This window comes from Heptranchias perlo, chromosome 5, assembly GCF_035084215.1.
Source record: "Heptranchias perlo isolate sHepPer1 chromosome 5, sHepPer1.hap1, whole genome shotgun sequence".
Classification (NCBI taxonomy): Eukaryota; Metazoa; Chordata; class Chondrichthyes; order Hexanchiformes; family Hexanchidae; genus Heptranchias; species Heptranchias perlo.
In genome coordinates, this window is record NC_090329.1 from 95,102,850 (window position 1) to 95,129,931 (window position 27,082).

The window sequence follows — 27,082 nt, forward strand, 5'->3', positions numbered from 1 at the left end:
TGCAGTGCAGCCATGGGAATCTCATGACGAGGCTGTTAGCAAATAGGTCGTACAAGTGTGATTGAATGGTTTTGTAGATTACACATATAGAGTAAATAGCACTACAGTTCTGCCCAGGAAGAACTAGCACATGTAAGATTCATGGGATTCAAGTTATTTTTATTAGTCAGCTGGGTGTCTGACAAGCGCAAGCAATCCATCGCCCGTCTCGATGTTGTCCCAAAGAACTATCTCCGATCAGTGCCTCAAGTACACTGGTTGTTTCAGAGGCCTGTGGAGGAATCAGAAAAGAACTGGCTTGATTTTATTCCTGCGAAGAATACGTGAGGCAGGGTGTAGCTTTACATTAGAATGCCATACAGCTTTCATCAATTTCCATTAGGTCTTTGATCTAGTGTCTCACGCATCCCTCATGAAGAAGTTGGAAGCTACAGAAGTCCATGGTCAAACCCTACATTTTATCTGAGATGGGTACTCCAGTTCCAAAATCCATGTGAGGGTAATGCCAAAATTCCTCCAAACTCCACATATCTTTTCTTGTGCCCAGCGCAAAGGACTGCTTCCATAGACAAGCCCATACTCCCTACTCCCACAGAAAGCTACCTTCTGCATAAAATAACCTAGGGAGTAGCATTCCCATGGTGAAAAACGTTTCATAACCTCCAGACCTTATTGAAAGACATGTAACACTTTGACAGATTCAATGGATGGATCATGCAATGGTTGAATCACACGGGCACCCACTCACTGAATTATTGGGCATGAATGACTAAGGCCCACAATACAGAGTTGTGAGTGCAAAGGGGGCTAGGAGGCTACACTCAGCTGTGCTCTGGGCTTAATAGGCCCTTGACCTTAACAGAAATTCAGCAGCTACCCCATAATGCGACTGGAGTGCCCTAGCAATGTTCCTGCCGCACAGGCTATTTGGAATGGGCACTGAGAGGGAGGCCATCATTAAATGATTTTTAAAAATTTAGTCAACCTTTCCTCTTGGCATTCCTGCCCCTCCCCCAATGCCCTTTACGTGTCCTACCCCAACCCTTGTCAGGTATCCTTCCTGCCATGGCGGACAATTGCTCATTGTACAAAGGGCAGACAGCACCCTTTTATTAGCTGGCGCTGGAATTCTGGCCCTTGAGCTCCCAGTGCCTCATGAGAGACGTGCCTAGAGCACCACAAAATTATGCCAATGAACTGGCCTCGGCCTATTTGTGTACAAGCACATGATAATGTGGCTCACCTTACCACTTGTTAATATTATTGGCAACTAATATTCGTTAAATAGTCTAATGCAACAGAGTTAACTCAGTTACTCCTTCAAAGTGTGCAAAGGGTAGATTTTCCTGGTCCACAAAGGCTTCAGTTTCAAATTTTAGTGAAAGGGCCACTGTGGACTATGGTATACTTCACATATACTGCACCTAGCAAGGAGCTGGAACACTTGCTTCAATCTCTGAGCTGTGAGATGATTTATAAATTGGATCTAGGACATTTGGAATGGTGATGAAAAAGTGCAACAAAGTGGAGATAATTTGCTAAACAATTTATCTAAAAAATTCTAGAAAATGTGCTCGAGATAGAATGTGTAATTGACTAAGTGAGAATGTAAGGGAGAGGTTGATAAAAAATATCTGATAAGGTTCCCCAAATCTTCCTCTTTAACACACACCCATGTCATTGACTGACCAAGAGCACAGCCGCAACCCCCTTGCTGCGGTCTGCGGTTCCACATTCTCATCTCACCATCTCTGAGGTTCACTGAGGTGAAGGTGACAAACCAAGGAAAGGAGGTGGCTTGTGTGCAATCAGATCGACATAACAAGTTGTCAATATGGTGAGGTAGATTTCTGACTTCTTTTGTAGCAGTATAAATTGGTTAACTTGTGTAAATGTCACTGACCTAACATTGAAGGACTGCGGCTTTATATGGGAACTGGCTAGGGGCAAGCTCCAGTTTTTCTTCATCCATTTTGTGGACATATGGCACCGTGCTGCCACTGTTACAGTGAAAGAGTTTGCGTGCTTCTATACTTCTATGTGGGATTCTGCTGTCTGCAACTATGATTTTGTTTAAAATCGAACGTAAGAAAAGCATGGTTTGTTAGATTACTGCGATGTACTTCCCTGCTTCTTATGGAGGACTAGTCAATATATTATGTCTGAGGGTCTACATGCCTGTTGCTTTAGGGGTGTGTACTCGATTTTCAAGATACTTTGTTGTTTATGCAACTGAGGTGTCTGATATTTGGTAGTTTGAGGGTGGGCTCAGTATCTGAGGAACCTGATCTCTGTAACAGCAGGGGGGGAATCAATTTGGGAGAAATTCGACTTCCGCTCAATATGGACGTGAAATCGGTGGTGCAGTTGCTCCACCCGTCCGTTCGTGCCGGCGTGAGGCCGGAACCAACATCAGGTTCATGTCTTATTACCATGACGAGCTGTGGGTGCCAAACAGGTGTCCTGATGCAGTTCGCCGGCTCTGGGCAACGCAATATTGGGTACCCAGAGGCCGGCAGGAAAGTAGGCCCGCGGTGGTGGGGGGCAGGAGGGTTGGTGCGACCCATCACAGAGTGAGTGGGGGTGGTGACCGGGGCAGCGATGGCCTACATTATTCTGGTGAAGCCTGTTGGAGCACTGATACCAAACAAAAATAATTTTTCACTTACCTTTTTGTGATCTCTTCCTCTTCACCGCCTGGTACAACTAGGCAGAGTGTGCATGGTGCATGCTCCACCCATTTGTGCCTGAATTTTTCAATCAGGGTCCTACAACCGATGTTGGGCCTGGCTTTGCATATTTAAGCAGCCTTATGCCTGTTTTAGGTGGGTAGGCTGCTCGCCCATTTACATTGCATCAGGTGGGCCATGGGCACCAAGGGGGCAGTCGAGGTTCTGGCACAAAATGGGTGGCCATGATTTGAATTTCTCACCCACTATGTTTCTGACAAATATGAGAGATTTTGTGGACTTAAGAAGTCTGTACATTTTCTTACCTTGTGTCAATAGTACGGTTTATTGTCTCATATAGTAGAACTGACTCATGTTCGCTGTACACACCGAAAGAAAAAGAAAGATTCGTATTCATATAGAGCCTTATCGGGTGCCAGAAACATTACACAATACTTTACCTACTGATATCAGATTAAATGTAAGAGATTTATGACAGAGAGCAGGAGAAACTTTTTTACAAAGAGGGTTCTGAGGGCTGTGGAGTGCACGACCAGAGTTAGTTATTGAAGCAGAGACCATATCCACATTTTCCAATTGGTTAGATAGCTGAAGGAAAGAGGAATAAAAGGATATGGGAACAGGGTGAGCATATGGGCTAAGGTCTACTGCTTGTGTGGAGGGTAAAGACCAACACTGACTGGTTGGGTTGAATGACCTCCTGTTTCTGTGTTGTAATTTCTATATTACCTACAATGAACTACTTTGCGTTGCAATGTATGTAAGCAGATTGAAGCTTCTGAAGGATTACACCATCAACATTGAGATAGAAACCTTTGAATACCTTTACAAATTCTTCTTTAGCTTTCAAATAAAAAAATGATATTGAACATAAAGCACTTCAAAGAAACAAATAAAGAAAACCCTCAGTAATAGTTCCCAAAGAACACAAATGACTGATAATTTATCCTTTTTTACTGGTTTGAGGTCAAACTGTTGCGTTATCATGGAGTTATACTAATGTTCATGAGGCTGTTAACCCCTGTGCAGTGGCCTGAAGGTTAGAGAATAGGCTACTGGTGGACTAGGCCTGGATGCAGAGAAAATGTTGAATGGAAGACCTGACGAAGGAGGAAGCCTCCGAAAGCTTGTGAATTTAAAATAAAATTGCTGGACTATAACTTGGTGTTGTAAAATTGTTTACGAATGGAAGTAGGTGAGAGGAGTATAGAAATATTGGATGATATTCATTGAAAGGGGTTTATGCTGTCGTATAAAATGAGTCAGCCTGTTTGTAAAATACCTGTGCAAGAAGATGACATTGTGTCACCTAATATATGTGGCTGGTTTGTTTTGTTATTCTTTTTGAGGATTTTTTTATCATTCGTTTTGCTTTTGTTCAGTTCTTAATGAATATACAATTTCCATCGAGGAGATGCTTGCATTGTAAACCAAGAATTTATTATAGTGAAAGCTGGTCTGCTGAGGAAAACTCATGCTGCAGGAGAAGGAGCTGGTCCATATTTGCTGTACTAGACCATGATCTGTTGTATGCTGAGGGTCCTAGCAGGGTCACAACAAAACAAAAGTACATTTTCACCCGTGTATTAACGTAGTTTATTATATTACTCTGTTAATAGGAATGTGGGAACAGGAGTAGGCCATTCAGCCCCTCGAGCCTGTTTCGCCATTCAATCAGATCATGGCTGATCTGTATCTTAACTCCACCTACCCGCCTTGGTTCCGTAACCCTTAGTACCTTTGCCTAACAAAAATCTATCAATCTCAGTTTTGAAATTTTCAATTGACCTAGTCACAACAGCTTTTTGAGGGAGAGAGTTCCAGATTGCCACTGCCCTTTGTGTGAAGTGCTTTCTGGCATCACACATGAACAGCCTTGCTCTAATTTTAAGGTTATGCCCCCTTGTTCTGGACTGTCCCACCAGAGAAAATCCCTCTCTGGCAGTTCCTCAGGATCAAGGATGACTTGGTGGAAGATGCCTGTGCATGGATTCTTTTAACATGGGAAGGTCATTGCACACCAACCACCACACAGTCCCAGCAAAGCAAAGTCTTGGCCTAATAGCAGGGAAGTCCAAGACAATTGGAGACCAGGCTCTGCTGTAGGACAGGGACTGTGCAGCACTTCACTGGAATATCAGCCTAGATTTTTGTGCTCAAGTCTCTGGAGTGGGACTTAAACCCACAACCTTCTACCTCAGAGGTGGGTGTGCTACCCACTGAGCCACAGCTAACACTGACCAGAAAAAATAGTCTCTCTCTATCTACCCTATCAAATCCTTTAATCATCTTAAACACCTCAGTTAGGTCATCCCTTTATCTTCTATATTCAAGGGAATACAAGCCCAGTCTATGCAACCTGTCTTCATAATTAAACTCTTCTAGCCCCAGTATCATTCTGGTGAATCTGCACTGCACACCCTACAAAGCAAATATATTGTTTCGAAGTGCAGTGCTCAGGACTGAATGCAATACTCCAAATGGGGTCTAACCAGAGGTTTGTACAGCTGTAACATAACTTCCACTCCTCTTGAGATAAAGGCCAACATTCCATTAGCCTTTTAAATTATTTTTTGTACTGTCCACTAGCTTTTAGTGATTTCTGTACTTGGACCCCTTAATCTCTCTGCTCATCCACAGTTCCTAGCTTCTTGCCATTTAGAAAATACTCTGATCTTCTTTCTTAGGTCCAAAGTGGATGCCCACACATTTTCCCATCTTTATTACAAGTCCATTAACCATTACACAGGTTTCTTTTGTAATGTATGTTTATGTTTATTAAAACTATAATTACGATGCCAAATCCCAGTAGCTTTGCATACTTGTCCACATGCATTGCGGTGCTAGCTTATACATAACTTTACTTTCTCTACTGCTAAATGGAGCATAAACTATTAACGTCTGAGCTTTTAACCTTCACATTTGTTCAGCCATGTATTGTACAATTAGACTGTAAATTAAAAGTGTATTGTCCAAGTAAAGTGTAGCTGGATGAGTAACTCGTACTCTAGTGGAATCGATGCTGTAGTCAGGTAAACATGTTGGTTATTGTGAAGATGAAAAAAATAAATTTTGAACTCCATCTGCCACATTTTGCCCACTCACTTAATCTATCAATGTCCCTTTGCAACTTTCTGCTCCCATCTACCTATTTACTGTGCCATCTTAGTGTCATCAGCAAACTTAGATATGCGGCTCTCTATTCCTTCATCCAAGTCATTTATAAATATAGTGAAAGCTGCAGCCCCAGTACAGGTTCACTAGGTTGATTCCAGGTATGGAAGGGTTGTCCTATGAGGAAAGATTAAACTGGTTGGGTCTATATTCATTGGAGTTTAGAAGAATGAGAGGAGACCTTATTGAAACATACAAGATTCTGAGGGGACTCGATAGGGTAGATGATGAGAGGATGTTACCCCTCATGGGGGAATCTAAAACTAGGGGGCATAGTCTCAGAATAAGGGATGGAAATGAGGAGGAATTTCTTCTCCCAGAGGGTTGTGATTCTTTGGAATTCTTTACCCCAAAAAGCTGTGGAGGCTGAGTCATTGAATACATTCAAGGCTGAGTTAGACAAATTTTAGACAAATTTCAGCAAGGGGGTCAAAGGATATGGGGAAAAGGCGGGAAAGTGGAGTTGAGGTAAAAATCAGATCAGCCATGATCTCATTGAATGGTAGAGCAGGCTCGAGGGGCCGAATGGCCTACTCCTGCTCCTATCTCTTATGGGCTTATGGTCTTATCCCTGGGGGACACCACTAGTCACATGCTGCCAATTTGAGTACATACCCATTATCCCTACTCTCTCTCTCTCCTATCCCCTAACCAATTCCCTATCATTTTTGAGAATAGTCTCTTATGTGGAACCTTGTCGAATGCCTTCTGGAAGTTCATATAAATAACATCCTTAGACATTCCCTTATCGATCACGTTAGTTACCTCCTCAAAAAATTCAACTAGGTTCGTTAGACTTGACTTACACTTTACAAATCCATGCTGGCTCTCTCTGATCAGCTTATATTTGTCCAAATGCTCACTCTGTCCCGAATGACAGATTCTAGTAATTTCCCCACAACTGATGTTAGACTAATAAGCCTATAATTTCCTAGTTTATCTCTCTTACCCTTAAGTAGCGGAGTGGCAATAGCAATTTTCCAATCCAAGGGGACAATTCCTGAATCGAGAGTTTTGGAAGATCATGACTAACACATCAATAATTTCCTCACCTACTACATTTAATACCCTGGGGTGGAATCCATCGGGTCCTGGAGATTTGTTTATCTTTAATCTCATTAGTTTCTCCATCACCATGTTTTTACTTATTTGGAATCTAGTTAGTTCCTCCCCTTGATTTATTTTTATTTTTCCTTGTATCTCCGGTATTTTATCCTCATCCTCAACTGTGAAGACCAATACAAAGTAACTATATAGTAAGTCTGCCATTTCCTGATTTCCAATTACAATATCACCTGCGTCTGTCATGAAGGGGCCCACATTACACTTAGCCACCCCCTTTCTCTTAATATATTTATAAAAACTGTTAGTGTTGTCCTTGATATCCCTCGCAAGCATTTTCTTGTATTCCTTTTTGCAGCTCTTACCACTTTCTTTGTATCCCTTTGCCGTTCTTTATTTATCTCCCAGTCCACGGGATCTCTACTATTCTTTGCCTTCGTATAAGCCCTTAATAAGGAATGCTACTGCTTAAGAGAGTGCTGACATGATTAGGTTTATATGAAGCTATGGATGAGTAAATCATAGTGGTTAGTGATGTAGAAGAAGGAACTTGCATTTATATAGCACCTTTCATTACCTCAGGATGTCCCAAAGCACTTTACAGCTAATTAAGTGCTTTTGAAATGTAGTCACTATTGTAATGTAGGAAATGAGATAGCCAATTTGTGCACAACAAGGTCCCACAATCAGCAATGAGATAATGACCAGATAATTTGTTTTAGTAATGTTGATTGAGGGATAAACCTTGGCCAGGACACTGGGGAGAACGCTCCAGATCTTCTTTGAATAGTGCCATGGGATCTTCTACCTGAGAGGGCAGATGGGGCCTCCGCTTAACATCTCAGCTGACAGTGCAGCACTCCCTCAGTGCACATGAAAAGACAAGTAGGCCTGACAAGTCCATCTCTTTTTCAGAGCCTAAGTTTGGAAATCTCTTCCTGCAGTTCTCTGGCTGACCAGGGGTGTCACTATACACAGACATTAAACAGCAGCAACAACAGAAATATAGATGATGGTTCAGATGTGACATGGAAGAGGCAAAGAACTTGGAAAACACATAAAATGAACAATTTGGAAAGAATGGATTTAAGAAGAGTGGAAAAAATACATTGTTTGAGGAATGGACACTAGAAAAACAAAGAACAGAGGTGGGTCGGAAGAAACAGACATAGAAGTTACATGAGAACATAAGAAATAGGAGCAGGAATAGGCCATCCGGCCCCTTGAGCCTGCTCCGCCATTCAACAAGATCATGGCTGATCTTCTACCTCAATGCCATTTTCCTGCACCATCCCCATATTCCTTGGTGCCTTTAATATCGAGAAATCTATCAATCTCTGTTTTGAATGTACTCAATGACTGAGCCGTCACAGCCCTCTGGGGTAGAGAATTCCAAAGAATCACCACCCTCTGAGTAAAGAAATTTCCCCTCATCTCAGTCCTAAATGGCCTACCCTTTATTCTGAGACCGTGACCCCTGGTTCTAGATTCCCCAACCAGGGGAAACATCCTCCTTACATCTATCCTGTCGAACCCTGTAAGAATTTTGTATGTTTCAATGAGATCGCCTCTCATTCATCTAAACTCTAGAGAATACAGGGCTAGTGTACTCAATCGCTTCTCTTACGGTAATCCTGCTATCCCAGGAATCAGTCTGGTGAACCGTCGTTGCACTCCCTCTATGGCAAGTATATCCTTTCTTAGGTAAGGAGACCAAAATTGTACACAATACTCCAGGTGCGGTCTCACAAACCCTATATAATTGCAGTAAGACATCTTTACTCCTGTACTCAAATCCTCTAGTAATAAAGGCCAACATACCATTTGCCTTCCTAATTGCTTGCTGCACCTGCATTTTAGCTTTCAGTGACTCATGTACAAGGACACCCATGTCCCTTTGAACATCAACATTTTCCAATCTCTCACCATTCAAAAAATACTCTGCATTTCTGTTTTTCCTACCAAAGTGGATAACTTCACATTTTTCCACATTATATTCCATCTGCCATGTTCTTGCCCACTCAGTCAGCCTGTTTATATCCCCTTGAAGCCTCTTTGCATCCTCCTCACAACTCACATTGCCTCCTAATTTTGTGTCATCAGCAAACTTGGAAATATTACATTTGGTCCCCTCATCCAAATCATTGATATAGATTGTGAATAGCTGGGGCCCAAGCACTGATCCCTGTGGTACTCACTAGTTACAATCTGCCAACCTGAAAAAGACCTGCTTATTCCTACTCTCTGTTTTCTGTCTGTTAACCAATTCTTAATTCATTCTAGTATATTACCCCCAATCCCATGCACTCTAACTTTGTTCATCAACACCCTGTGTGGGACTTATCGAAAGCCTTCTGAAAATCCAAATAAACCACATCCACTGGTTCCTCCTTATCTATTCTACTAGTTACATCCTCAAAGAACTCCAATAGGTTTGTCAAACATGATTTCCCTTTCATAAATCCATGTTGACTCTGCCAAATCCTATTATTATTTTCTAAGTGACCTGTTATCACATCCTTTATAATAGATTCTAGCATCTTCCCTACTGCTGATGTCAGGTTAACAGGTCTGTAGTTCCCTGTTTTCTCTCTCCCTCATTGCTTAAATAGCGGAGTTATGTTTGCTACCCTCCAATCTGCAGGAACCGTTCCAGAATCTATAGAATTTTGGAAGATGTCAACCAATGCATCCATTATCTCTATAGCCACCTCTTCCAAAACCCTGGGATGTAGATCATCAGGTCCTTGGGATTGATTGACTTTCAGTCCCATTAATTTCTCTTGTACTATTTTTTTACTAATACTAATTTCCTTCAGTTCCTCATTCTCTCCAGATCCTTGATTCTCTAGTATTTCTGAGAGGTTTTTTGTGTCTTCTTCCGTAAAGAAGTATTTGTTTAATTTCTCTGCCATTTCCTTATTCCCCATTATAAATTCTCCCGTCTCTGTCTGTTAGGGACCCACATTTGCCTTTGCCAGTCTTTTCGTTTTACATACCTATAGAAGCTTTTACAATCCGTTTTTATGTTTCTCGCTAGTTTACTCTCATATTCTATTTTCCCTTTCTTTATCAATTTCTCGGACCTCCTTTGCTGAATTCTAAAATGCTCCCAATCCTCAGGCTTACTGCTTTTTCTGGCAACTTTATATGCCTCTTTCTTTGATTTAATACTATCTTTAATTTCTCTTGTTAGCTACAGTTGAACCACTTTTCCTGTTGGGTTTTTGTGCCTTAAAGGAATATATATTTGTTGTAAATTATGTATTAATTCTTTAAATGCTAGCCACTGCTTGTCTATCATCATACCTTTTAATGTAGTTCCCCATTCAACCATAGCCAACTTGCGCCTCATACCTTCGTAGTTTCCTTTGTTTAGATTTAAGACCCTAGTTTTGGACTGAACTACTTTCAAATTTAATAAAGAATTCTATCATATTATGGTCACTCTTCCCGAAGGGCTCCTTTACAACAAGATTATTAATTAACCCTTTCTCATTGTACAATACTAGATCTAAAATAGCCTGTTCCCTATTTGGTTCCTCAACATACTGATCTAGAAAACCATCTCGTATACATTCCAGGAATTCATCCTCCACAGTATTGTGCCAATTTGGTTTGCTCAATCTATATGTAGATTAAAGTCCCCCATGATTACTGAATTACCCTTGTTACATGCACTTCTAATTTCCTGCTTCATACCATGCCCTACATTACCACTACTGTTTGGTGGCCTATAAACAACTCCCACCAACGTTTTCTGTCCCTTGCTGTTTCTTAGCTCCACCCAAACTGATTCTACATCTTGATCTTCTGAGCGAAGATCCTTTCTCACTATTGTACTGATCTCATCCTTTATTAACAGCGCTACCCAACCTCCTTTTCCTTTTTGCCTGTCCTTCCTAAATGTCGAATATCGTTGAATGTTCAGTTCCCAGCCTTGGTCACCCTGCAGCCAAATCTCTGTAATGGCAATTAGATCATACCCATTTACTTCTATTTGTGCCGTCAATTCATCTACCTTGTTACATACTAACATACATACGAACATACGAATTAAGAGCAGGAGTAGGCCGTTTGGCCCCTCGAGCCTGCTCTGTCATTTGATAAGAACATGGCTGATCTGATTGTGACCTCACCCCTACTTTCCCGTCTACCTGCTATAACCTTTGACTCCCTTGTTAATCAGGAATCTATCTAACTCAGCCTTAAAAATATTCATTGACCCTGTCTTCACCGCTCTCTGGGGAAGGGAGTTCCACAGACTCACGACCCTCTGAGAGAAAAAATTTCTCCTCATCTCCATCTTAAATGGGAGACCCCTTATTTTTAAACTGTGGCCACTAGTTCTCTCCCACAAGGGGAAACATCCCCTCAGCATCTATCCTTTCTAGTCCCCTCTTATATGTTTCAGTAAGATCACCTCTCATTCTTCTAAACTCCAATGTATACAGGTCCAACTTGTCCAACCTTTCCTCATAAGATAACCCCCACATCCCAGGAATCAGTCGAGTGAACCTTCTCTGAACCGCCTCCAAAGCAATTATGTCCTTTCTTAAATAAGGAGACCAAAACTGCACATAGTATTCTAGATATGGTCTCACCAATGCCCTGTATAACTGTAGCAAAACATCTCTACGTTTATATTCCATTCCCCTTACAATAAATGACAACATTCCATTTGCCTTCCTTGTTGTGAATGCTGCGTGCATTCAGATAAAGTGCCTTTAATTTTGCCTTTTTGGCATTTTTTTCCTATTTTGATCTTATTTGCTGCTCGTCTTTGTTTCCGCTGCCTTCCAATTTCATTTACTACTTTTCTGCCTTCCACTTCCAGCTTTGTTACTCTCCCTTCTGAATCTCCTATCAGGTTCCCATCCCCTGCCAAGTTAGTTTAAACCCTCCCCAACAGCACTAACAAAACTCCCTGCAAGGATATTGGTCCCGGCCCTGTTGAGGTGCAACCCGTCCGGCTTATACAGGTACCACCTCCCCCAGAACCAGTCCCAATGCCCCAGGAATCTAAAGCTCTCCCTCCTGCACCATCTCTCCAGCATTCATCTGCTCTATCTTCCTATTTCTATACTCACTAGCGCGTGGCACTGGGAGTAATCCGAAGATTACTACCCTTGAGGTCTTGCTTATTAATCTCTTTCCTAATTCCTTAAAATCTGCCTGCAGGACCTTCTCCCTCTTTCTACCTATGTCGTTGGTACCGATATGGACAACGACCTCTGGCTGACCACCCTCCCCCCCAGAATGTTCTGCAGCAATATGGAAACAGGCTTTTTGGCCCAAACAGTCCATGTTGATGTTTATCTTCCATAAGCAGTCCTAATCCCATGTGCCTGCCCTGTTCCCATATCCCTTTATTCCCATTTCATTCAAACACCTATCTATCCTATATTACAACAGTGACTACATTTCAATAGTACTTCATTGGCTGTAAAGCACTTTGGGATGTCCTTAGGTCATGAAAGGTGCTATATAAATGTAAGTCTTTCTTTTATTCTTAAATGTTGAGATGTGTCCTCAATGCATTTGCGCTCAGAAACCTCTTAGCCCCTCTCACAACATTCTTTCATACAACAGATGGTGAAGGGCACAAAAGCAGAGGGGCACAGTGAAACATGAGGCATATGAGTTCAAAGTTCAGCTCACAAACAGTACTGCCAACAGAAACATCCAATCTGTAAAGTCTTGTAACCCAGGAGACAGGTGATTGGGGCGTAGGAGGTGCTGTTTTAGGAGCTCAGGTAGTTTTTATCATCTTCTTAAATGTGTTCTACTTACAGGCTGAGGATGTGCACAACCACAGGGAGAGAACCAGCATGTGTAAGCAGTTGAACCAATATGGGGAGAAGGTCCTTGTGTCTTTCAGACCAGAGCTTGTGGAAGGGATTAACGGGGGGAGGTTTGGAGGTGTCCCGCCACCAGCTTGGCTCTGTGCCGCTGGTAGGACCTTACAAAATTTACCCTTTGAAGTAATTCATTTCATGAAGCACTTTAAGACATTTTGACATGATGAGGAGCTCTACAAGTGCAAGTAGTATCATTATAGTTTGTTTCAATGGCGGCTTTACACAACTGTTAATGATTCCTAACATATCGGCCAGAGGGACCGGGGTCAGTATTGGCAGGCTATTTGACTGTGTAGGACATTATATTTAAAACTGATTCTGGCATCTACACATGTGCATTTTCCAAAAGATCACTGGATAATGGTTAGGACTGGGAACCCTGACTAATTTTTTCTCCTCCTTTGCCTCAGGCAATGAGGTCAATTGTAACGGCCCAGTAGAATTTAGACTTGTCTGGCCAGTTTAAAAGTATCAACTTGTCTATTGATACAAATTTTGAGTTTGTAAAATTTACTAATCTGAGTGAGCTTGACATAAACTACAGTTAAACTGCAGATTCTGTGTCAGTGCAGTCTCAACAGCATGACAAGTTGATGCAAAATCTGCAGCAACTGGCCTTCAAAATACCCACCCTGGGTGGATTACAGTGGGAAGATTTAATTATCTGCTAACTGTTTTAATGTGTACATTACCATCCAAGAGGGAAAAATGCAGAACAGGAAGAAATGTTTCATTCAGATCAAATAGAACCTTGTTTACAATTCTAGAGATTTTACTAGCTGTTTATATATCTGCTTACTTGTTGAAGCAGAGCTGAGGTAGACCAACTATGCAAGGAATTCAGCTTGTGTAAATGCCATGCCCACTGAGTTAAAAAGCAATGAGGCAGAGAAAGGCTGCACCCGCTGTACAGTTTTCAATGCTTTTAACAGATTTAAAGCTACCATGTAGATGCTAGTGGAAGTCTAATGGATCAATATAGAAGAGGGAAGGTTAAAATGCATTGCTTTAATTACTTTTTGACTGATTTCTACATGAATTGTTCAGGTAAATTCACTGATTCCAAGCTCCCAATGAAGAGCCATGATTGAAGGAAGTGCAGGTTGAAGAAATTACACTATAGTATTGTAGCCTTAACTTTGACCTGCACTCCCTTTAGACCTGCACTCCTTATAGACAGTTTCCTAGAAGTAAAGGGAATTAGGGGTTACGGGGAGCGGGCAGGAAATTGGACATGAATTTAAATTTGAGGTTAGGATCAGATCAGCCATGATCTTATTGAATGGCGGAGCAGGCTCGAGGGGCCGATTGGCCTACTCCTGCTCCTATTTCTTATGGTCTTATGGTTCCCTGTATGGGAGCACAGGATTGGTGAATTTATCCTGTTTTGAAACAGTTTAGGTTTATTGTTATGTGATTACGCTCTCACCTATCGCCATCAAACTCGCTCTCCATTGCAATCTTTTTTGTGTCTATCTTATCAACATAACAACAGTCATTGAAAAGAATAGTCATTGCTCCTCTGAATTTTCCTCTCAGATTTCTTGAGCTCCAAAATTATAAACTTAGGAATAAGAAGTGAAGGTAAGTGGTCCTTTGCACCCAAAGGACAATAAAGAATAAGAATAATGTGGAATAAGTTACTGTATTAGGGAAGGCCATTGAAATAGACAGTATAAATGGGCCCAAAAGACTTTTCTTTTCAGGAGAGAAAAGATTTCACCCCCACCCCCTTCCTTCCCCAGTTCACATTCTGCTGTGCTGCTGCAACAAAGATGGAGCAGAACCTCCGATGCACTGGAGGTTTGTGTGTTCTGCCCCTGTTGGAATTCCCAAGGTGAATCAACGAGCAGGTATTGGCAGTATTGGCACAGGTGGGGCAGCTGGTAGGCTGGGGTTAGAAATATGTAGCGTTGGCTAGCTGCATGGGAGCAGAGCTGGCAGGTCCGGCTGAAGGTTATACATAAGAGATAAAAGGGGCCCTTTCTAGGAAGGACACTTTCAACCGAGCTAATAGCTGGTTTACTTGGCTTCCCAAGGTCTTGCAACTGGCCTTAAACAGTTCTCTTGTCGGCATACAGTACGTTGTGGGGCACCAGAGACAGGACTAGTGGGAGGTTTAGCAGGTTATGCCATCCTGCTAGGTCTACCTCTATATTCCTGAAGTCCAGCTGCAAGGGGGCAGACATAAGGACCGCTTATTCTCATCCTCACAGGAAACCTCATGGAATGGGATGGTGACGCAGCATAATCGGGTCCAACCCAATTTCCAGCCCACTTTCCCCGCTGATACCACTGCCGGTTTGCTCCTGTCGCCAAATTCAGAGCCTGTGAATTCCTATTACTGATCACATTTCTCAGCTATAATTAGATGTTGCCCATGGCTGTGCTGAACAACACAAACAGGACCATCCCTGAATATCGTCAGTGCTGAATGTTGTGACATAAATATCATTTAGTCATGGATGAGCAGACCAGATGCTGCCATCGGCTAGCAATTTATCTTTTCACCTCTGGAACCTGGTTTGAATCTAGCCCAAACTTAAAGTCTCCTTCCTTTCTCCCTCTCCCTCTCCCTCTCTCTCTCTCCCTCTCTACCAGCTTTAATGCGTCCAAGAGAAACCAGTTTGGCCAGACTGAACCCAATTTATCGTGGCGTCAAATGACAATTTAAATTACACATAATTGGCACAAATTGGACAGTCTCAATCAGAAGCCAAAATGGCTTAGGGCAGAGGAGGGGGGCTGGTAAGAGGTCCTTCTTTTGAGTTTGGGGTCAAGGTAGGGTAGCTTTGTTCGACATCTGGGTATGACATACCTGGCCAAGGAATATTTGAAAGTTAACCGTGGGCATGAAAAGAAATCATTGCAGTGTACCTGTAACAAAATAAGAACTGGAAACTTTTCCCCTGTAACAGAGGTTGGTCAGTTTTTAAAATGTCATGAAATGGCAAACTTGCAGTAGTGCAGGGTACAGTGCATAACCATACAAATGATTGTTAAAAGAATTAGACATGACGCAAAAACCAAAATTAAAGGTTTTATTTCAGTTTAATTGGCACCCTTTCCCCTCCTCCCAGGGCTGGTATTAGAGCAGGAAGTACAAGCGAACAGTACTGCTGATTGTTCCTGAAACTGAGAGAGAAAAACGTGACTTCTTTTCACACTGACCAACCGGGATGCTGAACCGACTGAGGACTGACAGTTCCCTTTGAGGAGTGTTTGCTGCCCGTTATGCTTCTTGCTGATGTTTGTATATTTAGGGGGCAGCAGGATTTGTTCCTACAATGAAACTGTTTCACTATTATATTATGATTTTTTTTCAAATTGCATACAAAAGTCTTGTGACAGCACTTCAGCTCAGCACCATCTTAATGAATTGAGCATGCCTGGATACATGAAAATCATGGCAAAATATCAACTACCCACTGATAATAAACCTCTGAGATGAGCACTTTCATACTTGAATTAAAACTAAGGGCAAAGATAACACTTAACGGAAAAATAAGCTACAGGGAGTGCTTTCAGTATAGACTATTTCCCCATGTTAAAAAAATAGAGTATTGTAACTGCAGGAGATATCTTTACCTACCTGGGGCTCTGTGGACTAATTTAATGATGTATCATGGATAACCATAGTTTTCTGAAGCTGGTTGATTGTCTTCGTGCGACGGGGAAACATTCCCTAGAGATTTCCTCAAATTGGTCTCGTTTTTTTTCTTCTGTCCAGCTGATAGCATTGGCAGCGACTGGGGATAATGGTACACAAGGACAAGGTGAGTATTGATAAGGCTGTTAGTCTTTTCTCACCCTTCATTTCATATGTTGGTACATATCTCTGTTTTGGTTATTCATCTTCTCGTCCATGGAAATCCGCCATTTTATGCTTACAATCACATCAGGACTCACTGGGGGTAATTTTGACTTTGGCCGATAATGTAAAATGGACGACATATTGGATTAGCCCCTCGTTATCCATCTTTCCCCATTTTCATTTCCACTGAAGTCAACAGAAATTAAAATTGGAGAGATGCATAACGGCCGACTGATCCGATATCGCCCGTTTTACACTATCGCACAAAGTCAAAATGATCCCCACTCTGATGACATATCAAAACTAAAGTGGACTGTGTAAAAGATACAGAACAGCCCCTATGCCTCACATGTGCTATGACAGGACAGCTTTGTTTGCACATCAGCAGAAATTGGACGTAAGGAACCAAAATGTATCCGATTTTACATCAGCAACACACCGCCTAATTACTACCAGTACATCTTTACGCCAGTCAAAAGCTCAGTTCTGTCTCTTTGAGGGAAAATTACATCACTGGTGTTTAGAGGGTTGGAATCAAGATTTTACAGTAATAACAGTTGTCTAGATGGCTGACGCTGAATGTCAACTCTCTGATGTTGACTCCTATCTCCCTCCAGACCAGGGCCCCATGACAGAACACAGAGTAATTATTTTCCAAACAAATACTGATCTCATCTCTTCCGGACATGCTGTAATGGAACACTGATTGTTTCAGCTTGCTCTTGTCCCACCAAAGTAATTTTCTCTTATCTTGATTCTACTCTTTCTTTCCATCCTTATCCAGTCTCTACCCACCAATATATGTGACTCTTATGGTGCCTTCTGCCACTTTGATGAGTTCAGGTTCTCCAGCTCCAATTGTCTCCTTTTTACCATGGCGGTATGTTAGAATTTGCTTTGTGTCTCATCAAAGTTAATCACATCTCAATGTGATTATCAGAGGTTAGCTGGAACAATGGAGGCCAGCCTGTCATCACATTATCTATCTGGGATGCCCAAGGCATCTCCTGTCCCTTTGTATTGCCAGGCAGGAGACATCAGTTAAACTGATTAGCAATTAAACTATCAACATGGCCATTATGTTGGGGCGTGGAGGAACCTCACTTCTATATACATTCTGGGTGTGAAAGCGGAAGGTTCTGGACATGGAAGGGGAAGATACAAAGGAACAAGTAGCAGGCTTCTTAGTTGAGCTCATGGGACGGTTGGAAGCCCAACATCTATGGGGGCCAAGTTTGATCACCGTGGATCTGCAGGAAACCAGGTTGTATGAGTCTATTGTATAACTGTAATAGTTATTATACTATTGGTGTCCAAGTAATAAACTTGCATTTGGACAATACCATCGAGCCCGAATCATGAGGAATCATTTCATTGAGTTTAAGAGATTTCCTTGTAGGGTATAGCTCCTTTACACTCCATCCTTCTAAGTGATCTCTGGGCCATCTGCTTCTTCTTTGAATGGCGGTACAACCAATTCCCATCCACCTCTACCCTCCTCCACTTGGCTGAATTGTTCTTACTCTGAATAAGTTTAACTCTACTCACTTCTTCCAAATGAAGGGTGTCATGATGGAAACCCCTATGGGTTGCAGTTATGCCTGTCTTTTTGTCGGATATATGGAACAATCTTTGTTCTGATCCTACTGAGGAGGCCCCTCCCTGATCACTTCCTCCATTACATTGATGCCTGTGTTGTTGCTGCTTCCTGCTTTCTCTGATTTTGGGTATTTCATTAATTATGCTTCCATTTTCCACCCAACTCTCACCTTTACATGGTCCATCTCTGACTCTTGTCTTCTCTTTCTGGACCTCTCTCTCTCTATCTGATGATGCGCTTTCCACAGACATTTATTAAAGTCCAATGATACCCACAACCACCTGGATTATGCTTTTTCCTGCCCCATCTCTTGTGAAGTCTCCATCCCTTTTTCCCAGTTTCTCCATCTCCATTTCATCTGCTCTGATGACTCTAACTTCTGAATAAAGGTTTCTAAAATGTCCTCCTTTTCACTCTGCTAAAGACTTCCTTCCACAGTGATCAACAAGACTCTTAACCAGGTCTGACCCATTTCCAATGTTTCTGCTCTCACCTACTTCCTCTCCTTTCACAACTGTGATAGGGTCTCCTTATCCTCACCTTCCACCCCACCAACCTCTACATTCACCTGATCATCTTCAACCATTTCCACCATCTACAACATGATCCCACCACCAAAACATCTTCCCTACCGCTCCCTTTTCTACTTTCTAGAAGCTCCATTCCTTCCACAACTCCCCCATTCACTGTTCCACCACCCCAATTTCTAGCTGCCCTTTACCGGCACCTTTCAGTGCAACACCCGTCCATTCACCTCCTCCTATCACCATTGTCCAGAGGCCCAAACAGTCCTCCTGCGAGAGACAGTAACTTATGTGTACTTCAACTAATCTAATATACTGTAAACGCTGCTCACGGTATGGTCTCCTCTATAAAACACTGATTAGGTGACTACTTTGCTGTCTGCAAGTGCAACCCAGAACTATCTGCGGCTTACCACTTTAACTCCAACTCTGACCTCTCCATCATTGTCCTTGTACACTGTACCATTGAAGCTCAATTCAAACTCCAAAATTATCTTTTGGTGTCTTATCCAAAGTATTTTATCCTTCTCCTAGGCACTCTGCAGTTCTCTAGTCTGAATATTGACTTTAGTAACTTTGGACCTCTATTTTCTTTAAAGCAGGGGATGCTGATGATGTGTGCTAGGTCTATCCCTCTCCTGGTTAGGACGCAATTAGCTGGAAATATATCATATAATGTATTTCTCTTATTTGCATGATCTCATAATACAGCCATCCATTTGCGGCTGGATATATTACGTGCCCAGCACCACATTTCCACTGGAATTTCTATTGGGAATTCGGAGTAAGGGGTCCCATCTCAAACTTTGGCCCGGCCTACCCAGAAACCATTAGTTTGAGGCCATGCAATTTTAGCCTCTTTATTTCTAAATACATGAATCTGTCTCCCTATCTTTTACTCTTACTCTTAAAGTTAACTTTTTTGGGGTTAACCCACTAGCAGATGTGCCCACAGTAAGAAAAGAGTGAGACACTAGACCAAGTAAGAACTAATCGGATAAATGGACTGTTTAATGAGAAACAAGAAGTTGGAAAAATGTTAGATGTACTGAAATCCAGATACACATGGGGCTGATTTTCAGATGGTGGAACGGGTGCATTGGGTGCTTGTAAAATGGCAGAAACCCGGAGTGGGTTCGGAGCCCGGCTCCAACCCGCTGACTTCCGGGTTCCCCAGTGACGCGTTCGGGTGCGCGCCGAATGCGAGACTCCCACCGGCAATTAAAGCCGGCGGATGATAATTTATATAGTTAATCAGATAGTTGAGGTACTTGAGAGACCTCATTGAGTGGACATTTTGGCAGGGGTGCAATTTTGAAGGATCCTCTGCGTGTTTCCCGTGCTGTGGGAAACACTCCCTGTTGGAGCAGACGTGTTTCAGCCAGCAGCCAATGGGAGATGCAAAGGATTATTTGACTGGTGGAGGGAAATCCTCATTTATTGCAGAGGGCACTCTGTCACTTCAGACAAAGTTTTGGCTGCAACACCTTTGTGTTTCCACTCAAAATTCTTAATTTATACCCTAAACTCTGCTGTGCAAACACATTTACCTACTTTGTGGACCCCCTCAAACTCACACCGTCAGGATGGGGGATGCCATGGCTGCATTCATCACTTCAACCGAGGATGAGCAACATCACCAGCCTGGCCAGGCACGGTGTCCACCTCCGCCACGTGGATTTCCACAACACAGTGCTGCATCACAGGCACCTGGACAAGTGCACGGAGGGCAACAACAGAGAGAGTGACGTTGCAGGAGGCACTACCCTCGCAACAGGGTTTACAGACCGAGGCTCAGCTTCCTGGACCTCTCTGAGGAGCAGTGCATACGAAGGCTCAGAGTCAGTCACCAGGTAGTCGCGGACATCCGCAGCCTCCTTCATGCCGAGCTGCTCCCGGCTGGCCCGAGCAGCATCTCCTTACCTGTCGCTGTCAAAGTCACCACTGCCCTCAACAGCTTCGCCTCCGGATCATGCCAGGGTGCCACCGGGAAGATTGCCGGGGTCCCTCAGTCGTCTGCACACAAGTGTATAAGGCAGGTCACCGACGGCTTGTTTCGCAGGGCCTCACACTACGTCAACTTCGCCATGGACGACCTCAGCCAGACGGAGAGGGCAGTGGGATTCCATGCTGTGGCTGGCTTCCCTCGGGTGCAGGGTGTAATTGATTGCACCCATATAGCAATACAAGCACCTCCACACGAGCCAGGACTGTTCATCAATAGGAACGGCTATCACTCCATCAACACTCAGCTTATCTGTGACCACCGCAAGAGATTCCTTCACGTGTGTGCCAGATACCCTGGCAGCTGCCATGATTCCTCCTGGAGTCCAACATTCTGCCCCTCTTCCACGCAACGAACACCTGCAAGGGCTGGCTCCTCGGGGACAAGGGATACCCCCTGCACACATGGCTCATGACACCTCTGAGGAACCCCACCACCGAGCCACAGTGTCTACCAGGTCTACAATTGAGCAGGCTATAGGGCTGCTCAAGATGCGCTTCAGGTGCCTTGATCATTCTGGGGGAGCACTTCAATGCGCACCACACAGAGTGGGACAACATGGCACAACAGAGAGGGGTGCCGCTGGAGGAGGCCCCATCCACATCTGCTACCCACATTGAGGAGGAGGAGGACGAGGCAGAGGAGGAGGAGCAACCCATGGGCAGAACAGCGGCTCACCTGGCTACTCTTGAGGCCAGGGAGTCACTGATATGTGAACGGTTCTCCGAACATCAGACAGTGTGAAGAGTCCAGTCCTCACCACCTGGACAGAGCAGCGGCCACACCAGCAAACCCCCCGCCCCCTGCACAAATCAGTCCTGCAACTACACATTGACCCACTGTAGAGTGACCCAATGGGTGGCATCAAGTGTGGGTGTTCATGGTGAACCTCATGAAAGGGCCTTATTACAGAAGCCAGTCAAGAATGGCTAAGATGTGGCAGTAGTGGTGACAATAATAATATTTAATGTGCGATTAACAAAAAGCTAATATAAATAAAAAACATGACAAACTGTCAAACACCCTTGTGCATCCCCTTTGTGCTCACAAAACCTTTGCGTTTCGCTTACGAGTACTCCTACGTGGTGCATCCCCTGTGGCGCAGCAGAGGTAGTGGCAGGTTACTCTTGTTCATGCCCTGACCGATTAGATGCTTTGGGCCTATGCCCTCTGGGTTTCGGTGCCTCGGCCACCTGGAGAGGAGGCAGCATTGTGGGTACTGGTTGAGAAGGGGGCAACGGGTGAGACATGGGGGCGCTTTGAGTGGCATCCCCACTTCCATGTCCCCTTTCACCATCTTCCCTCCCCTGGGCCAGGCCCACACCACTCCTACCACTCTGCTGGATGACAGTTTGGAAGACATGTGTGAAGCCTTGTAAGGCCAATGCCAGAGTATCTGCCTGCCTGTTTAAGGCGGCAGAATGTTGTTCATCCCGAGTCCGAAGGGCCATTGTCAGGGCCTGAATGGACTCATTGGTGAGCTGGGCTTAAAGCTCCATGAAGGCTAGCCTTCCCTCCACCACAGACATTCCCGCACCCACCCACGACACTATCTCAGAGATGCACTCATGTCCCTGTGACAGTATTTCAGAGATTCCCTCCAGTACCTGTGCCACCATTCCACTCATGCAGGAGTTGGACTCCTCCATCCTCTGCGCGATTGTGGAGAGTGCGCGTGGCACCTGTTCCAGCACCTCGCAAATGTGCTGCTGCCCCTCGATCATTCTCCTTTTTATGGATGGCCCCCAGGGTTCAGCATCTGTGTCCAGCTGAGCAGAGCCTGGAGAGGAGTGCTCCCACCGACGCGGGCTCTCCACAGCTGCCCCTGCCACCAGTGTCTGCTCGTGTTCACGTGTGTGGTGACTCACCATGTGTGACCCCAACTAACTGAGGACGGGGACCCACTGAGGTGTGAGCATCTGCGCTGGTGGATGGCTCGCTCAGATGTGATGGTGCCCCCTCAGAGGCCGGCAGGTCCTCTGAGGAATCACCCTCCGCCGTCACAGCGGTCACTGAAGGCCCTGTGCGGGAACAGAAGGCAATATTAAGCATGATGACAGATGTTGAGATGCTGAAGATGGCAAGGTGTGTTAGTATCAATTGCTATTGTGTGTGCTGAATGTTAAAGTTCTGTCACCAGACGTTTGTCAGGTGGCAGTCTCGGTGTCCCTGACGGACAGGCACTCGAGGGTGCGGCTCACTTCGAGAGCCTCCTGCTCTGCGTCTGTGAGGATGACCAGATGTTGCGGCCCCCTCCAGTCCTCGCCCTCTCCTGTGCACTCTGGGCTCTCTTCTCCTATAAGGGGAGAAGGTAGAGAGGCATGAGTGACTGATGGTGACGTGGCCAACCGCTGAATGCATTGGTTCGGGTGCGGCTGACCATGAAAGAGATGCATCAGAGGGTGAGTATGAGTCAGAGCCATGACATTATATGAGGATTGGGTTGAGTGGTGGTGGTGGGATGAGTACTGGGGAGGTGAGGAAGTGGCGAGTAGGTGCAGGTAAGTTGAGGACAAGCTTTAAGTGGGTGTGAGAAGTGAAGTGATAGAATAGTGTTGGCAGTGCAGAATGAGTTGGGGGGTGGGGGTGGTGATGTGGAAGACGGAGTGTAGGAGAATGAGTAAGTGTACTCACTTTAGCTGACCTAGTTAGGTCATTGAAGTGCTTCCTACACTGGATCCAGGTGCGGGAGACGTTGCTGCTGCTGGCGACCTCCTCTGCCACCTCGAGCCAGGCTTTCTTGGTGGCAGAGTCAGGCCACTTCCTCCCGTCCGCCGGGTAAAATACATCCCTTCTCCTCCTCACCCTATCCAGTAGCACCTGGAGTGAGGCATCATTAAACCTGGGAGCAGCTTTTCCCCTGTGGATGCTCCATTGTGTAATTTTGGGTGTTTGGAGCAGCATTGGAGGACTGGCCCTTTAAATAGGGCTCCTCCAGCTGACAGCTTGTGATGCGGGTGCACAGTCCGTCCGCTGCGCAGGTTAAACCTGGAAGCCATGTTAAGTGGCTCCAATTTACCCGTGATTGTGTGGGGAATGGACGGATTTTACTGGGCGGGTTACCGACGCGCCCAGTCGCCCCCCCACCACTGCCATCCCACCTCCCCGGTAATATCGGGGCCTAAGATCAGAAGGGAAACTACTCATCAGGGAAGAACTGGGAGTGCTGGAGCAGGAAGATCCAGATTCATTTTAAGAACATAAGAAATAGGAGCAGGAGTAGGCCAATCGGCCCCTCGAGCCTGCTCCGCCATTCAATAAGATCATGGCTGATCTGATCCTAACCTCAAATTTAAATTAATGTCCAATTTCCTGCCCGCTCCCCGTAACCCCTAATTCCCTTTACTTCTAGGAAACTGTCTATTTCTGTTTTAAATTTATTTAATGATGTAGCTTCCACAGCTTCCTGGGGCAGCAAATTCCACAGACCTACTACCCTCTGAGTGAAGAAGTTTCTCCTCATCTCAGTTTTGAAAGAGCAGCCCCTTATTCTAAGATTATGCCCCCTAGTTCTAGTTTCACCCATCCTTGGGAACATCCTTACCGCATCCACCCGATCAAGCCCCTTCACAATCTTATATGTTTCAATAAGATCGCCTCTCATTCTTCTAAACTCCAATGAGTAGAGTCCCAATTTACTCAACCTCTCCTCATATGTCCGCCCCCTCATCCCCGGGATTAACCGAGTGAACCTTCTTTGTACTGCCTCGAGAGCAAGTATGGAGACCAAAACTGTATGCAGTATTCCAGGTGCGGTCTCACCAATACCTTATATAACTGCAGCAATACCTCCCTGTTTTTATATTCTATCCCCCTAGCAATAAACGCCAACATTCCGTTGGCCTTCTTGATCACCTGCTGCACCTGCAAACTAACTTTTTGATTTTCTTGCACTAGGACCCCCAGATCCCTTTGTACTGCAGTACTTTCCAGTTTCTCGCCATTAAGATAATAACTTACTCTCTGATTTTTCCCGCCAAAGTGCATAACCTCACATTTTCCAATATTGTATTGCATCTGTGCTGATCCTATCCTCACCCAACTTCCCCACATGTGCACTTTCCAGCAGGTGTCACTGAATAGTGTTTGGCTGCAGATACCATGGTTGATATTTTCCTCTCCCTAGCCCACAGGTAATGAGGTCAATTGCAGCTTGCTTCTTGCTTCCTGCCACACAGGGTTAGATCTGTTGATTTAGCACAGAACAGGGATCAAACCTGAGCCTTTGTGGTCTATGTGGCTCAGTCTTTGCCAACTGAGTTATCGAGCCCACAGAGTCCGGAAACTCTGGTGCCCTACAGTCTCCTTTGTAAGTGGCCCAATAAATATTTTACTTCATGGGTCTAGGCCTCTTCCCTGTCCTGGGAACCCCCCATACAGGTGGAGTCCATTTACTTCCTTCTGGGAGGCCAGTACACTTCATCTGACTGGGTGTACAAATCTCCAATCTCATGCTGGGACCCACTGACGTCCAGGAAGCGGAAACTCCCAGCATAGGGAAAGCCCAGCCCCTCCTCCACAGATGCAGTGACCATGGGCCAGACAGAGGTTCCACCTTAGACAAGCCAACGTGGAAACTTCTAACAATGGCCGGGATCCAGGTTCTGGCCCATTTCCAGGGAATTCCACTGCACTTCCACAAGAGTAGACAGGAAGTGCACCAGAAGGCCCAGGCAAATTCAAGGGGCACGCTTTTAAAAAAAGCAACTTAAATAGAAGGCATGTTTTTGCTGAAGGACAATATTTATTTTTTTGATTAATTCATCAATGATCAAAAATAGGAAATTAAATTTTTCAAGAAATGTATTTTTGTTAAATCACTTTGCTATTTAATTAAAACCCCAGCATGTAATGGTGCATACGAACCTTCTCTAGATGCTCTTTGCTAATAAGAGCGCCCATGTTAGCAGATGGGTCAGAAGGAATCCCAACCTTCCATTTTCTGGCACCCTCCACAAACTTCTCCAAAAACTCATTGTAAATATTCTTCTGCACAAAAATTCTGCTCGTACACAGGCAGACTTCACCCTGTTGAAAGAGAAAAATTCTTCAGCTGCACTCTATTCTAGGTAATAAATAGGGAGTGGGGGGAGGGGGGGGAAGAGAGAGAATTAAAAATTTTAATCATCTGAAAACTTAGTACATAAAACACAGCTTTCCTTTAATAGTGATAATTTCAGTAGAAGGACATAAAAGTCAGGCTCACATTAAACAGTCATGTCTCTAAAGAAACATTTTCAATAAAGTGCCATGGAATCTCAGGTGGATCAGTATAATGTAGTTAGGGATATTCAGTCATCAAGTTATATTGTTCAGCACTGGCAATGCTAGGACACAAGAATAATTAATCCATAGATTAAAGGTCTAAACTTATTACGGAGGAAGAAATGTCTAGGAGGAATGTATTGTACAAGGTACTCCCACAACTTATATGTGCAGAGAAAATACAATCATAAACATTTTTATTCCAAGTTTAAAAAGATGTTGAATTTCCTACCCCAAAGGAGACCTGCCATTTTGGGTCTACGTCCGTCCAGAGACCCTCTGGAGACATCACTGATGGGGAGCAGCTGTCTCCATCCTCAAGGGGCTTATAACTTTGTACCAGCCTGGAAGGTAATCTAGGGCTGCTTGACCAGAAAAACAAATTGGCTGGCTCACACAATCTGGTCCAAAGAAGTGTTCCCTTTCAAATGAATGTAGACACTGTCCAACTTGCATTTGCCTCCATAACCCACCCCCAGCAGGACCACCAGTGATCACTCTTTCCCTACCCGCTGCATTCAAATAGTGGTGTCGGCCCCACTTCCTGCCACTTCTCAGGGCCACTATGTGGAAGATGGCAATAGACTCTGGGAAACCATGGTAACGGCCCTCAGGTCCCCTCCAAGGCCTTGTATAGACTTCCTCTCCTTCAAATTTCACCCCCACTTACTTTCTTTAGTAGGCTTTGGTCTCTACCAGAGCCTACAATTTGCCAATCTTCAAGGCCCTTTTAAAAGCTTCTTCTGGTACTGCAACGATGGGCCCACTACAGCAGCACCAGTACTTATATATGCAGAGAAATTACAATCATAAACATTTTTTTTCCAAGTAACTGGCCAGCTCCCTCTTGGCAGTGGGAATCCCACCAGGAGCTTGTCGTGCAGAAGTCCCACACCCGGAGAAGAGAATACTCCGCCCGGAGAGGAGAATCCAGCCCAGGCAGTTCTCCCCATCTATGATATTAAAGTGTGAGGAAGACCCAAAATGGCAGGGCTTTGTTGGAGTAGGAAATTTAAACCAATTAGGAATATTTTAATGATTTTTTTTTACTTAGGCATTGTGGGAATACACTCATTGTTTTTTAAAT

The 27,082-nt window shown here is 44.2% G+C and overlaps 1 long non-coding RNA gene across 3 annotated transcripts; it reads right to left on the reverse strand.

The window, feature by feature from the left end:
- Positions 1–154: 154 nt before the first annotated feature.
- LOC137321463 (uncharacterized) lies at positions 155–27,082 on the reverse strand. 3 transcript variants are annotated; one of them, XR_010962821.1, is made up of 5 exons: positions 25,937–26,221; positions 25,597–25,758; positions 16,380–16,536; positions 2,996–3,049; positions 155–271 (listed from the first exon to the last, which is right to left on the reverse strand). It is a non-coding gene; the product is annotated as an uncharacterized lncRNA (long non-coding RNA). The 3 variants fall into 3 exon arrangements; XR_010962822.1 differs by lacking the exons at positions 2,996–3,049; positions 25,937–26,221 and adding an exon at positions 26,228–27,082 and having other exon boundaries at positions 158–271; XR_010962820.1 differs by lacking the exon at positions 2,996–3,049 and having other exon boundaries at positions 158–271.